Here is a 15,775-nt window from a genome sequence, read left to right as displayed (position 1 = left end):
TAGTCGAGAGTCGATAAAGGCGCGTTCAATCGGAAAGCTCTCCAATGGCACTTTATATAGTTCCACGCAAATAATTGTTTCCCCACTTTGTTGTTTTTATAGATTTCTTCTATATTTTTTTAGAGAAAATTTCCTTTCTTTATTTTTTTAAATTCCCCCCTGCTCCCCTCCCACCCATAAGTGTTGGCGCCCTCTGTCTGATATTTTTGTTGACAAGCCTTTCTTTATTTTATTTTATTTTATTTTATTTTATTTTATTGGACTCAGCTCTATCAAGCAATTCGATTTGTTGGAATGTGGATCGTTATATTTGGTTATAGTCCTCTATCGTCTTTCCCCGCCGAAAAGAAAAGATTCGATCCATAGCCGCGGCGGCGGTGATGCCCGTGGCGTCTCTCTCGTCTGGAGTTTCTTCGGTGCCGGAGTGGGCGAGCGGCGCGGGGCTGAAGTGGACTGGAATGGTCATCGTTTGCCGCAGAAGAAAACGCAAGAAATCGATGGTTCGTCAGCACAGCCGCCCCTCTACAGAATCAAAATAAAAAAAGACAACCGAGTCGCTGCTGTAGGCCTTTTTTTCTTCTTCTTCTTCTTCTTCTTTTTCCCAGTGAGAGACAAGAGGGCTGGATGAGAGCTTTCACAGTGTATGTATAAGAGGGGGGAGAAAGAAAAGGGGGTGGAGGGGGTGGAGATCTCTTCTCACGGCCCATCAACTTCGCTAGTGCATTACATTTGTTTCGCTGGCACACACACACACACACAGTGGCGGTGAAGCGGAGGGTTTGGCCCTATCGAATCTAAGGAGAGCCGTGAGCGCCCACTTTACACATGAGCGCAATTCAACAATGAGTCGCTCTTCCGGCCGGTGGTGTAAAGAGAGAGACGACCTAGTGTGAATATAAATAGACGAAAGAGAATATATAGGAGAGAGAAATAAATAATAAAAAGAAAAAAGACAGCGCCACTTTGCATTTCGTCTAACGCCGAACAAATGACCACGGTCGACGACGACTATATATATGTGTGTAGATCTGCCATCCGCACGGATATAATAGAGCCGTATAAATAAATGTTCACACATACTATTCGCCCATCATAGGGTGGGTGGTGGTTGGCCGACCGCAATAATATTAAACCAACCCCATGCACATCACCCGTCCGATCGACTGTCGTTTCTGATCAACGGGGCCATCGGACAAGTAGAAACTCACCAGCCGCGATCTCATCACGCCGGCTGGCCATATTAGATCATCATAATAATATTCTCATAATAATAATTCTCAGATCAATTTCGTGTCTGTAACTTTGATTATAATATGATGGTGTTATTATTGGGGACTGCATGATGCCGCCAGGATAGTTGGAAAGTCGCAGTGCAAGAATGCCAAGGATTGGAAACGGCGCGGAATTTGAGCGATGCGCTTCAATCGATTCCGTCGTCGGCCTGTGTCAAACGGAGCGCACCGGCACGTGACGCCATAGTCATGACAGGAGAAGGGGGGACCGGAGACCCCGGCATCGGTTAGCAACAGCAAATAAGATAACAAGAGATGAAAACGTCGAAAATAATAAAAGGGGCAATGTTGGTTATATATTTACAAAATACCCACAGGCGGAAGGAGGACGGACGGACGAACGACCGTAGCCCGATGTACATAGAAGGCCGCCGCTACTACTACGAGCTCAATAGACGAATGGTCGTTGCATAAATATAGATGTGCATGTACACGCTGTATAATGCACAGTATATAGCCTATAGTTTTCTTTAGACTATATAGTTATATGTACACAAGAAAGAAAGAAGAAGAAGCAATTGGATTATCGAAAGAGTGATAGTCTCGCCAAGTGGAATGCGACAACACATCCAACATCTGATAGCAGCAGTGCTGCACCAACGCAGCGCAAACCGATCTACACACACTCTGGATGTATTATCCTTATAATCCCGACACATATAATCCATGGCCGTAAAATTTCTAAAGGTCTTATTCTGAGCCCGCTAATGAGATGTAGCCTATTGTATGACGAGAAAGCATAGAAGTTCGGCTATCGTTTAATATTAAGTAGCTATAGGCCTAATTTTATAACTGAAATTTCTCAGTTTATAATCAGATTTTTTTAAAAGAAACCCAATTGCACATGTCTTACGTGATTATTCACCCACAACCTGGATTACCTTGTCGGATCTGATTGTTGAAAGCGCTTGACTGTAAAAAAAAATAATAATACAAAATTTTAAAAAATATCGCTGACTAAATAACTCAGGCCTTGATTTAACCAACGCAATTTTTAACCAACGCAATTTTCTTTGAAAATTTTCATTTTATTGAAAAAAAAAAAAAAAAATCTGAACTCCAGAGTCTGATTCATGTGAAGCTATATTGGGCGCAGGCTTAAAAAAAAAGAAAAGAGGTGAGCTGAAATCAAGCGTGAGAGCAAACACAAATATTCGACAAATATACAGAGCCCCCCACAACAACCAATCGCGCAGATAACGTAATAACAAGACTCGCAGCGCAGCAGTCGACAACTCGTCGTATATCTACTGACAGTACTGAGTGCCTTAGCGCTGAAGTCGGTGATTTTATTTCCTCGTTTCTTGGTGTACACACAGCGACTAACAAGGAAAACCAATACAAGGCATGATGGAAAGCAAATAGACTGTGCGGAGGCAACCAAACAAGGTACAATGCTATATACTATAGTATATATACTTCCCCCCAGCACAGTCCTTTAATCCTTCTTCTATATACGTACTTCTCTGTAGGCTGCCAAAGTGAGTTCGTATTTATAGAGAGAAACTCGTCCTGCATTCTAAATCTCATTAAACTATCGGCTCGAAGATAAATAAGCCAAGTGCGAATCCCAACATTTCATTGGCAGTCTCTCAAGTCTCATAGATAGTACAAACCCTAATAATTATTAAAGATCTTTCTATTGTGTAAAAATACGTTTTCAACTGTACGCGTCAAGTGCTCCACCAGGGGAATTTCTGTCTCTTAATAGGAATCCGAAAAAGAATTCAATTCACTGATGCGATTTCATTTCTTTTTTTTAAGTGAGTTGAACGATGGCGAAAAAAATTGCCGATGTGAATCGGTTCGCCATTTCGCATTGAATTGCTGCGGTTCTGTTGATTGTAATTAGTTATACTAACTTATTAGTTCAGCGACGTTGATGGTGCTGTATCAACTTGTTTTAGGCCTTTCTATATAATGGAGTAATGGGACATGATGGATGCGAGTCGATGTGGAGAGAGAAGAGAGAGAGCAACGATGCGCTGTTGGATTCTTGACACACGGTCGGTGATGATATGATAGAAAGATATAGTCACTGCGGCAAGTGCTGGGAACTAGACAGCTGGTAGTCTGCCCAGTTGATTATATACGGCCGGCGCAGCAAGGCCAGCAATATTTTCAATAAGCATCAGCATCATCGTGCATAGCACTTTGTTATTTCTTTCGTTTGCATCGCTCCGTATAGATATACTTTGCGCCCGTTTGAGTAATCATGATTTCCTTTAGAGACGCAGGAGTAAAAATAGCCATTTCTGTCCGAACACGAGCTAAATAAGCAATCCACGCGGCCGTTGCGTGCCAAGCAGAAGAGATATATCAAATAAAGCTGCGACGCGCGATGTATATTTATCCGGCCACTGCTAACAATAAAAGGCAAAAAACAAAAGTTGAAAGCAGAAAACGACCGCAGTCAGCTAACAACGTAATTCATGTATTGCTGTTATTATAAGGCGAGTATATATATAATATATATATAATAGGCCAAAAAAGGTCAAACGTTTTGTCGTATAAAAATATACGAGAAAAAAATAGTTTTCCCTGGGAGATTTTCATTTAAATTTATTAGATCCCAATGGAATGATTGGAATCTATAGAAACGGAGGAGCCCATTAAGGTGGAAATTTGGCATCGTATTTCTCGGTTAAGGCAAGGCTTATAAGGTAATCAATTATTTTTTAAAAGATAAATTTTAATGAATAAACTAACTCCACACGGGATAGTTACCACTTGGAGTTCGAAAAATGGTTCCATCAAGAAATGGCACCTAATCAGATGGCGCATATTTGCGGCAGTTGATGAACTGGATTCACCACAAATGTCTTTTATAGAGCAAGCGCTTGTAACGCGTTCAATAAAACGATAATTAAGCTTGATAAGTGATGGGCCAAAAGCTGCTGCAAAACACTTAACGAAAACGGTCTATAGGTCAAATAGGTGATAATCACGAGTTGAAATGTTCCATATATCGATGTGCTTACGAAAGACGGGTTCACCAACCCCGTCACTCACGGGTATTTCATGACTTGCATCCAGCCTTTTAAATAGAAATCACGAACCTGGAACGATTCATTGCCGGGTCTTCCATCTCTGAGGCTTCTCTATGAACCCATCATGCATAGCAAAAAATCACAAGACAATTAAGTATAAAAGCCTGAAATCATTGGGGATCCATTTTAGTAATACATACATAAATAGTAATGATGTTTTGAGACCAGCTTTTGCATGGACTATTTAAGTTAGAGGACGGGACACTCGTCCTATCCCACCGTGTTATGGCTTGTCGGGTGGATTTTTAATCATAATTTTTAAACAAGGGTCAATCGATAGAGCTTAAACAAGTGATTCTAAGTCTCCAAAGTTCTAGTGAAGATATGAAATTAAAAAATATTTGCGTTTTAATTTTTAGGGGACGGGATGGTCGTTGGTTGTCTCCACCTAGCGCTCAACACTTAAAACTGCTGCCTAGTTAGGGCATGGTAGAAGAGGGGGTGGTATGTTCACGTACTAGAAATTTTCCATTCGGCTAGATCCTCGGTTTTTCAGTTTTTTTCAAAGTCCTTTGCCACGATGTATGGTGCTGCCACCAAGCGTAGAGTTACTGAATCGTGCTTCCAAAAAAGGGTTATTGTTAGCAATTTTTTATCATCTGTAAGTAGTTGTAAGCCAAGTTGGAACAGTGTCGAGTTCCCACGTGGGACGACGTAGGTTCAAATCAACAGTCACATTTTGTCTTTATTTTCCTTTTTTTCTATATTATTATATAAAAAAATTATTGGTCAGAAGAATAGATCTCCCTTGCTTTTTTTCAAAATCGGCCGCTAGATGGCTTAGCAAAATGACGTCTGTCAATGGCGAAAAACTTCAAAAAATGACGAAAAATTTTCAAGATTTTAAATTGCCAATATCTCTGCTAGTAAGCGTTTAAAAAAACGGGGCGAGATGTCTCTAGAGGGAGGCAAAATCTTTCATTCTGAAAAATTAGATGTTTTTTTAAGGTCTGGTTTGCCCGAAAACTGATGTCAAAAATCAGAAAAAACGCTACAATTTCTGGAGGGTCCCTTAGTTTATATTAAATAACTTAAAAACTATGCTATAGAACATTGCGGATTTCACCATTAGGTTTTCCGTAAAATTCCACACAAAATGGTTTATACGGGGACTGGCTGAAATGCCTTGGTCACCCTTTTTCAAAAATTGTAAACCCCCAAAACCCCCAATTTTGGCCTCTCTGAATGGTGGATTCAGTGTTCAAGCGAAATTAATAGAATACCTAGATTCTTTAAAAAATAAAAGTTTTTTCACATTTTTTTCACAAAATCCTAATTTGTTTTCTTTCGCAAGGACTTAGAAAAAACGTTTTCAGACATACAGTACCCACCACAGGTATTGGATCACCCCGGTCCAAATCGGCGTTTTAACCCACGCGAGATAGGACTAACGGTGTCTCGCGCAAGATTTTTTAAAAAATACTTAGATTGGTAGTACGAGGTTTATTTTTTTTGCAGAAAGATAAAGAAGTATTCTTCATCTTTCTGATTTTAATTTTAAAAAAGTGTTAAGGATCTGTATTTAAATTCATCGTTCATAAATATTGGATCACCATAAAAATTTATCGCATGGCCTGTCCCTACCCGCGGCATGGCCTTAGGAATGGCAGACAAAGGATTCCTCCCCACCATATCCTAAGAACATGTTTTCGGATTACATTAAAAAAGATTCGAATTTCATTGCCCCTGAAATACGTTGCGTAAAAGCAACAAGAAATGGTCGCGAGTCTTACGGAGATTCAGCCATTGGCTATGTTCAATTAAAGAGAACCCATGGTCAATGTACTATAATTGCAGCATGCTGCCCTGAACAGAGTGTCCGCAGTAAAAGCTATCGGGTTCAAGTCGAAATAGACTTGACTAAATCTGAAATCAAATCAGCTGTTTGCCATGACTGTATAGCAAGTGCTGGTGGGTGCAAACATGCCCTGGCTGTGTTAGGGTGGCTCCACCGAGAGAGTGAGAAAAAAAGCGTTACTGAAGTTAAAGCTTACTGGAAGAAAAGTAAACTTTCTAGAGTCGGAAATACAATAAAATTCGTGGAGGCTAAGTCGCTGTGTTCACGGTAAAAAAATCCCGGTTTTCTTCAACCCTAGAGCGAAAAAAAACTCCTGCCAATAGTTTTTATCGAGAAGTTGTAGAATGGGCCAATACTGTCACACCGCAATCGCAAAATTCAAGATCTCAGAGTTCACTTTACTATCACGTCAGTGAAGAACTGAGTTGGTGTGACAAAGTTGATATTCACGTTCTATCACTGTGATTAAGAATCCGCCATCAATCGACGAATGTATTTGATTTTTTAGCCTTTTCAAAATCATACATGACCACGGAAAATTGAAAAGTAGCTGAAATTTCGACTAAGGTATGAAATAACTTAAAATCTTCCTGAATTCCATTTTGACAAATACATATAATATTTCTTAGGTATTGTCGTATTACGGCATCAAAAGTTTATGAGGCATCCAAGTGCAATACCATCGATGGCAGCCTAACCAATACTTTATTCGGTGCTTACAAGTTACGAGATACGAAAGCGATGAACCGTGGAAGAAAACTCGAGCCCTTGGTGTTGAGAGAAGTACACATCAAAACAAAAATTGACTTTAAAAGGTGTGGACTATTGCTATCCACCGATCACCCTGTGTTTGGCGCCTCCTCCGATGGAATCAGCTCTACACATGTTTTAGAAATAAAATGTCCCTTGAGAGCGAAAACAAAACTCAACTACATTAATGCGGAAGGAGAAAAACTTGAAAGAAGTTATATCTCAAATCCAATTGCAAATGGCTTTTAGTGGTCGACGTATGGGCATTTTATGTGTTGCGGATCCAGACTTTGAGAAAAACAAAAATGTTGAGATTGTCCCCCTATCCTATGATAAAGAACATGTTAAGTGTTTGATTGAAAAGGGTTTGCATTTTTGGACTGAATCTATTTGGCCTATTTTAACGTCAGTCTAGTTTTAGTTTTCCAATACATTGATTTTCAAGATATGGTAGACAATTTGAAATTATTTTATTAAATGATTCTGCAAATTGACAAGTCCACATACAATTTTTACTACATCATCTGCATGTTTCAGTTGCTTATTATCTATACAAGAATGTGGGGAGACAAAATCAAATTCTCGAATCCGCCGAATGGCTCTTTCAACATGGATTCGTAAGCCAAATATTTTTCTACTATCAATCACTTCTTTTTTAGTCGACTTAGTGCCTGTTTTAACAGATGAAGGACGAACTAAAAAACATTGTTTGGAAGCAAGAAAAGGTTCAATTCTTTTGAATCCACGATCGGCCATGACGTAGCATCCGGTTGGTAATAAATAAAGGTACTTGCTCTGAGAAGCAACAATTCATCCGTTGTTCTCCCTCCATACCCAGTCGAAACAAAACTAATTAGCCCGTCCGGCGTTACGGAGACCATATACTTTATTGTATTGCACCCTTTGTACTCGGACCAAGTAAGAGCTTGGTTAACTGGATCAGAAGGCTTTTGGATCTCAACCTCAAAACAGTCAATAATCGATTGGATTTTTATATAGTTTTTTCTGAACGATATGGGCAAAGCTCTTTTTAAGGAATCGTGTTTAGGCCAAAAGATAATTTCTTGCATATTATCCGCAATAAAAGCAACATATCTGATAAAAATCCTACTTGCCTCTCTGGATCTTATTCCAAATTCGTACCCAAGAATCGTGAAAGACTCGTTTAACCTGATTTTTCGGAATATCAAACATACGGCATCATGAGCTGCAATAAACATGTCCTGATCACAAGATAATTTGTTTGATAATAGAGTAAGGAAAGAAATACGCTCCGGTAGAATACCCAAGTATATTCTGGGCTCCAAATTTAACAGCTTTCTCGTTCGAAATAGGCTACTTCGTCTAAAAGAGATCATCTCCTGATTCTGTTGTTCTTCTATGACGTCTGAGTAGTCTGACTCTGATGTAACGGGAAAGTGAGATTCATTATCACTACTTTCAGTTGAAGAAGATGACACTTCCTCTTCCTCTGATGGGATATTCAATTTTCTTTTGGAATTCCAAGTTTGATGGGGGAGCCTTTTGGTTCAATATTTGAAACTTTCCAGGGTGAGCCAAATGGGGAGCAGGATACATTCGAAAGTAATCCATGTTTTGCGAAATCCATTATATTTGCACGGTCTACCAGGAGAGGTACCCAAACGCCCTATCCCTTTCGTCAGCCAGAATAATCAAGGGACTTAGAAGCTTCCTCAAAATGCCGCTTGGATCGCGGGCGTGGCTTGGCCACCAGCTGTTGTGTGTTGCACAGTCTCCCTCTCCCCCCTCCCTCGATATATTCGGGGAATCCCACCCCAAGCCGACAGCGGCAATTGGCGGCGGCAATGGCAGCATTGAAGAGTTCAGACCAAGCTACGCCCGTGATCCAAGCGGCAAATTAGGGAAGCTTCTGAGTCCCTTGATTATTCTGCTGACATGGCGTTTGGGTACCTCTCCTGGTAGACCGTGATATTTGTTTGAACTGCTCTACTTCTTACTGTAACGGCAAATTTTAAGCAATTGTCAGTATTTACACCAACATTTTTTAAACAAATAGGGGCTGTTCCTGCTGCCTTATCAGCCTTGCAAACTGTGTCGACAGTTGGCCAGGCAAAAGCTGTAAAAATACAACAGCTAAAGAAAGACATACATTGCTAACGAAATAAATGTGATCTACCTTCAGTCTACGCAAATTCTGTCACACATGAACGGTCTACGTCACAAGTTGCTTGGGAATAGATTCCATCAATTTGTTTTGATTTACTGGCTACACGCTTCATGGCCCCTTCAATAAGAACGACAGCTGATTGGGAAACTTCTATAAAAAAAAATATGATAAATGATAGACCCTTATGATACACCTTAACGATAAAGGTAGAAAATACCTTCAGTCAATACAGGTTCTACTCCATAAGCTGCTTGTGAAAAGATATCACAAGTTTGTATTGATACACTCATCGCATCTGTAACCACATCACCAGTTAAGTGGGAAAAATCTATAAATAAAGCAATAGTGATAAATGATGATTGATTGATGATTTGTTTTTCTCTTATTTTTAGTATGTTTACTTTTTTTTGCGCCATCCCCTATTGCTACATCCTTGATTTGGGCCTGAACGGTCGCCATTTTCCCCATCCCTTCCCTTCCATCTGAGTGAAGATGACTGCAGCTCTTGGTTGACCTAGTCTACTGTTCGGCAGAATAATGGTGAAGAAGGCGAAATTCAAATGTTAGAATTCCGGGGTGAACCCGAAGAAATTTTTGGGAATTTCGAAACTAAGACTGGAATCTCTGATCACCTCCAGTATTCTCTTTGGGCTGATCAACTGTCATCCACGCAACGACCTGCCTTGGGAAACTTATCTCGTATGGAAAATTTGGTTCGCCAAACTATTACTACTCAACTACGTAATATTCCAAACACAATTGCCAACAAAGTAAGATACGAATTACGTGAGCATGGCCGTGGACGACGAAAATCCCGATCACGATCGCCTGAACGACGATCCTCTACTACCCAACCAGTGATGCAGCCTCAAATGGTCCTTCCATAACAATATTATGTGCGTCAGCAGCAACAAATCCTGCCTCTTACGCAGGTTCTACCTCAGCAACAAGGGATCCAATATTCAATATACTCTTAACCTAACTCTTAATTTCTTTAGTCCCTTATAGAAACTTTATTACAAAAATCGATTGAAATTACAGTCCGATTATTTTCGACCCCAAACAACAAATTAAAAATTATTTGAAAACCTAACAGTCTATTGTTCCAATTACCAATGAAGCTATTGAACTTTTATGCCTCGGCCTCAATTTGATCCCATCTCGGATTAATCCTTACATCTTCCTAATTACATCAATCAATTGCCTCGTTAGAGAAATCGACACCTCCATTATCTTAAAAAACAAACATAAATTCACTAAAAAAGGTTGTCTGACTCATTAAATCCAAAGTGATTGGAAACCGTCCCCCCAGACCTGGAAAAATAATGATCAAAACGCTGAGATTCTAAAAGCATTAGCCAACCCGGATTTAAACCGCTCCCCTATCTCCAATGAGAAACTAGCCCACGAAAATATATCCACATTCTAAAATCAGACAAACATACGCAACACTGTTATATGGCCAGTCAACGATTACGAAACTGAAGCTTATCGCCAATTAAGTGACAAAAAATCTATCTTAAAAATTGAAATTATACATCAGAAGATTACTGGTAAGTTCTGCAATATATTTATCAAGAAAGTACGGATGTGAAAGTAGCAACAATTGGGCGTCCCGGGAATGTTCTACTAGTTTTTTCGATATCCTTGTGGATTTTTGGAAGGAAATATAGCTGATCCAGTCGGTTTTTGTTTGCAGATTTCTTCGTCTTCAATCGGAGTGATTAGGCCGAGGATCTCTAATTGATTCCCACGACTTTATCTCTCGATTACCCACTGGACCACTTTCTCCTGGCTCCCAACTTGTTACGGCAGACGTGACAAGATTATACCCTAATATTCCTTGGACAGACAGTATCGATGCCTCCACGGATTTTTACACTGAGAACCTTCAATTTCTCATAACTTATACATCTGAAAAATATGTCTTCCTCCAAAACCACAACTTTTCAAACGCATTCTTACGCTTATATTAACCAATTATATGATTCATTTCAAAAACGATTTTTTCATCATATTAAAGGTACGGCTATGGGCTGTTGTATTTATGTCTATTTCGCCAACTGTTATATGTTTGTCGTCACTCGACCTCTCGTTCTTAACCCACACACATGGCTTGTCTGTTTTCTTAGATTTATTGACGATCTGTTCTTTATTATTTGCCAACCGAACCAACGGGATTTTTCTAACGCGGTTGAAAATATTTCTAATAAAAACATACGATATGAAATCGTCAACCCAGCAAACACACAAAATTTTCTTGACACCACTGTCACCATTAAAAATAATATGATCGTTCTGGAACCATACTCAAAGGAAACCGCCTCTGGCTCATATTTGCACCCCTCCTCCACACATCCTTACCATACAATTAAAGGCAAGCCCCCATTCTCAATTAGTACTTCAGATTCGTAGAATCTCTTCAAATAGATTCTTTTTCCGGAACCATAAAAAAATGAGAAATGACTTTACGAATATGGGATACAGCAGAAAACCAAATAAAATAACTTATCACGAAATCTTCAAACTATCTGATGCAGAACTAAATCTGCCCAAAATCTGGTCTCCCACTGCACGGGCCTTTAAATTCATCACTAATTTCAATCATACGTTTAACTGGAGAAAGGTCCAACTCACACTCAACAACCTACATAAAAATATTGTCCAACATTACACCACTGAAGGGCCTTACCAAGAAATCGTGTTTAGCAACGAAACAAATATCTCTTCATTCTTCTCAAACAATGTAAAACATTGATCAGCCCTTCCTCCCCTTGTTCTTTCGGTCTAGGTTTAAACTAATATTGAAGGGCACTATTGAATTACGGATTGGGCATCACATATTTCCTCATCTTCTTAAGACCCCGGTCTTTGAAGATAATGTCACCCAATATCCAATATTATTCGCAAACCCAGCGCTCAGCTTAACTTCCCCGGATCCGAATGGCCATCCAACTTAAAAAATTATGTTCCCTACCCGTCAGCACATCTCTACCCGTGAATACTTGCCGGTCCACTCATCTTACGAATTCAATGTTAACACACCCCCGTATTAACATGGATCCCTGTTTCCTATGAAAGAAATTAACTTAAAATTTCCAATAGAGGGTAAGAACGATATATATTTTCCATCACCAGAAGACCCAAGATTACTCATCGCTTCTCATAACCATTCACTTAAAAACTATGGCCATGGTTATAAAAAAGGATTTCTTATTTCATTAAGTCTGATTGGAAGCGTGACCCAGACATAGTAACACTAAAGTTTGGGGGACAAGGTAGGGGGCTGTCTGCAAATGAAATGCATGTACTGTGAAAAAATCAGTCTTAGGTTTTCTATTCTTGAAAGTAGTCGAATTGTTTCGTGTTGATCGCCGCAGACAACATTTTAACGAAAAAAGAACGCGGACCTATCATTGCCTATTCAAACGACGGGAAGTCAGTTATAAGTGATTGATTGGGGATTGCTGTCTGGACTGAGTTTTTATGGCAAACACGACATCGTGAAACAGGTGACGTAATTAGGCAAGTTGGTTCCGGTAGACAGAGAAAAGTTACCCCGGAAGAAGAAGAGAATATAATCTCTTGTGGTGTCTGCCAAGCTAATCACAACAGCGCAAGAGATTGCGGGAAAAATTTGAATATAAAGCCATCTCATAAATATATAGAAACTAATTAATTGTTTTAATAGATATTGCTAATGTGGATGCGAATCTTAACAACATCATCCGCATTCTGAAACGGAAAGGAATTAATCCACGCCGAGCTGATTGGAAATTCTTTTTAACGGCTGCGAATGCAATTTTACGTTTAGAATTTGCCTTTCACTTCATGAACAAAACCAAGGTGTTCTGGCAAAATGCTATTTTTACAGACGAAAAAACATTTGGGTAATCTTAAGTTTAATTTTTAACAATATACAGTGGGTACCGAAAGTATCCGTACGGCTGAGAGGATCAGTAGGGAAAACGCGTTTTTCAAAACGCTCCCAAAAATAGAATTCTTGGTGGAATTCAATAAAAATTTTTTCAAAGGTTAACATTAAGGCGGGGTATCATGTGATTTTTTTTGGGAATTTTTCAACAACGCGATAGGTGGTTTTTATCGCGTTGCGTAAGTATCCGTACGGCCGAGAGGCCCAGTAGGGAATGGGCTTACTTTGGAGGCCTGTTATTCAGTAACTACGTAATATTATAGGGTGGGAAATTTCTTAAAAAAAAGAGCTGCATTAGCTCTATCTGTGGTCATAAGATCACATTTTTTAAGTTTCATTTATAGTAATGAAATCAAAAATGAAAACACGAATTATAAGTTTTCCGTTTTCTTCCCCTCGATTCCCCATCACCAGTGTTGCCATATCCCAAAATCTCTTTCTTCCCTTGGACGGAAGAGGGAGAAAGAGAAAGGGTAAATATTTTTTTATATGGCAACACTGGTGATGGGGAATCGAGGGGAAGAAAACGGAAAACTTATAATTCGTGTTTTCATTTTTGATTTCATTACTATAAATGAAACTTAAAAAATGTGATCTTATGACCACAGATAGAGCTAATGCAGCTCTTTTTTTTAAGAAATTTCCCACCCTATAATATTACGTAGTTACTGAATAACAGGCCTCCAAAGTAAGCCCATTCCCTACTGGGCCTCTCGGCCGTACGGATACTTACGCAACGCGATAAAAACCACCTATCGCGTTGTTGAAAAATTCCCCAAAAAAATCACGTGATACCCCGCCTTAATGTTAACCTTTGAAAAAAAATTTATTGAATTCCACCGAGAATTCTATTTTTGGGAGTGTTTTGAAAAACGCGTTTTCCCTACTGATCCTCTCAGCCGTACGGATACTTTCGGTACCCACTGTAATACAGTACAATATTAGATCGGACGAGTGCGGCCAAGTATTTGTGTACCGGCGTGATGGAACCCGTTTTGATAAAACCACGTCCAGGTTATAGACCGAAGCGGAAAAAATCCGTCCCTGTCTGGGCGCGGTTTTCCGCAAGTGGCGCTGGTGACTTCGTCCGTATCAACGGCAAATTCAGTCCGAGAAATATTTGGAAATCCTTGGCGATACCCTGTTTCTTTGATGATAGTTTCGTTTCTCCATACAAAATAACTAAAATTAAAGATGTAAATTATTATTTTTTAAAGCTATAAAAATAACATAACATAATAATTTCTTTTTTTTACAGACTTTTTTACAGAGCCAACGGAAAAAGATTTAAGGTGATCTTCGTCATCACCGGCTGCGTCACTTTTTTGTAGTAGGTTTTGAAACTTGTATTGTATCATTGAGTTTGCTGGTATGTTTTAAAATAAATGAATTGAAGTTACAATTTTCTCTTGTGGATCTTTTCCTGATTTGTAGTTTGTATCGACAAATGCCAAAATTATTTTAGATATTTTTCTGTATCCATTAAACAAAATAAACTATAATAGTTCTTCTATAAAATCTTCAAGCGGATTTGCTAAGATTATAAATCTAAAATAAAAATAAGAAACTGTCCCTAATCTTGAATACAATTGCTTTTGCGTCCATACAACATCTTCCCCTCTCCATCAACAATACAATAAACACAAGACACCCATGAGACACCCAATTTGAGACACTTACAAAATGCCCAGCGCTGTGTTTCTTTGTTGTCATAGTAAAAACGTGCTAAATTTTCGTTTTTGCTTAATTTCGCGTCTACATTTGTGATTAGGAATGTTTTATGATTTCGCCTTCTTCTTTTATATTTTTCTGGGTAGGCACTACCGCGTACAGGATGCCAACACTCATTACTGGTCACCTGATGTTTCAGATATTGGAGGAATGGAGTTCATGCATGTCAACCTTATCGTTCTCAGAGCTTTGAAGCCGCTAAGTGTAGGGTGGACAGTCAAACTGGTGATTTTGACAGTGTTCTGCCGAATACGGAAAAACTTTATTTGAATAAAGAAAAGAATCAGATTTAAATTTAAAGAATAAAGAATAAAAATAATGAATAAAAATTCAAATGGAATGTTAGAATTGAAACAAAAGGCACAAGTCCAGTCTTACTAGAAGCCATCTGTAAAACACTGGGCTACAAATTAACGACGCGCTCAACAGAACATTCACGAAGGAAGTCTCAACAGAGAGTGAGTGGACAAGAGAAGAGCAACGTTGACGCTCTTTCTCTAATAAGAACAAAGAAAAGAGAACAGACGTAATGAGTTCGTCTCACTCATGATCGCTGTTCTTGGAAGGATTGATAAAACCAACACTCCCCCTCAATCCTTACAAACAAAAAAGGACGGAAACAAGAAAAAAAATAAACAAGGTGTGCTTCCTCTCAAACGAAGGCAGAGAAAAGCAAAGTCAACAATAAGAAGGTTCAATTTAGTGCCTTCCACAGTTGGGGCTAAGTCTCGTTCAATTTTGTCCGTTTCACAGTTGGGGCTAAAGTCTAGTTCAATTTAGTGCCTTCCACATTTGGGGCTAAAGTCTCGTTCAATTTAGTGCCTTCCACGATTGGGGCTAAAGCTTCGTTACATTTTGTGCCGTCCGCAATTGGGGCTAAGCTTGCCGTCTTTGTCTTTGGGTTATTGCGGTTCAACTGCGCTGGGCCCATAACCTGTTAGAATTGAAACAAAGGGCACAAGTCCAGTCTTACTAGAAGCCATCTGTAAAACACAGGGCTACGAACTAACGACGCACTCAACAGAACATTCCCGTAGTAAGTCTCAACAGAGAGTGGGTATACAACAGAAG

This window comes from Daphnia pulicaria, chromosome 2 (assembly GCF_021234035.1).
Source record: "Daphnia pulicaria isolate SC F1-1A chromosome 2, SC_F0-13Bv2, whole genome shotgun sequence".
NCBI lineage: Eukaryota > Metazoa > Arthropoda > Branchiopoda > Diplostraca > Daphniidae > Daphnia > Daphnia pulicaria.
Note: the sequence above shows the minus strand (reverse complement) of the source record.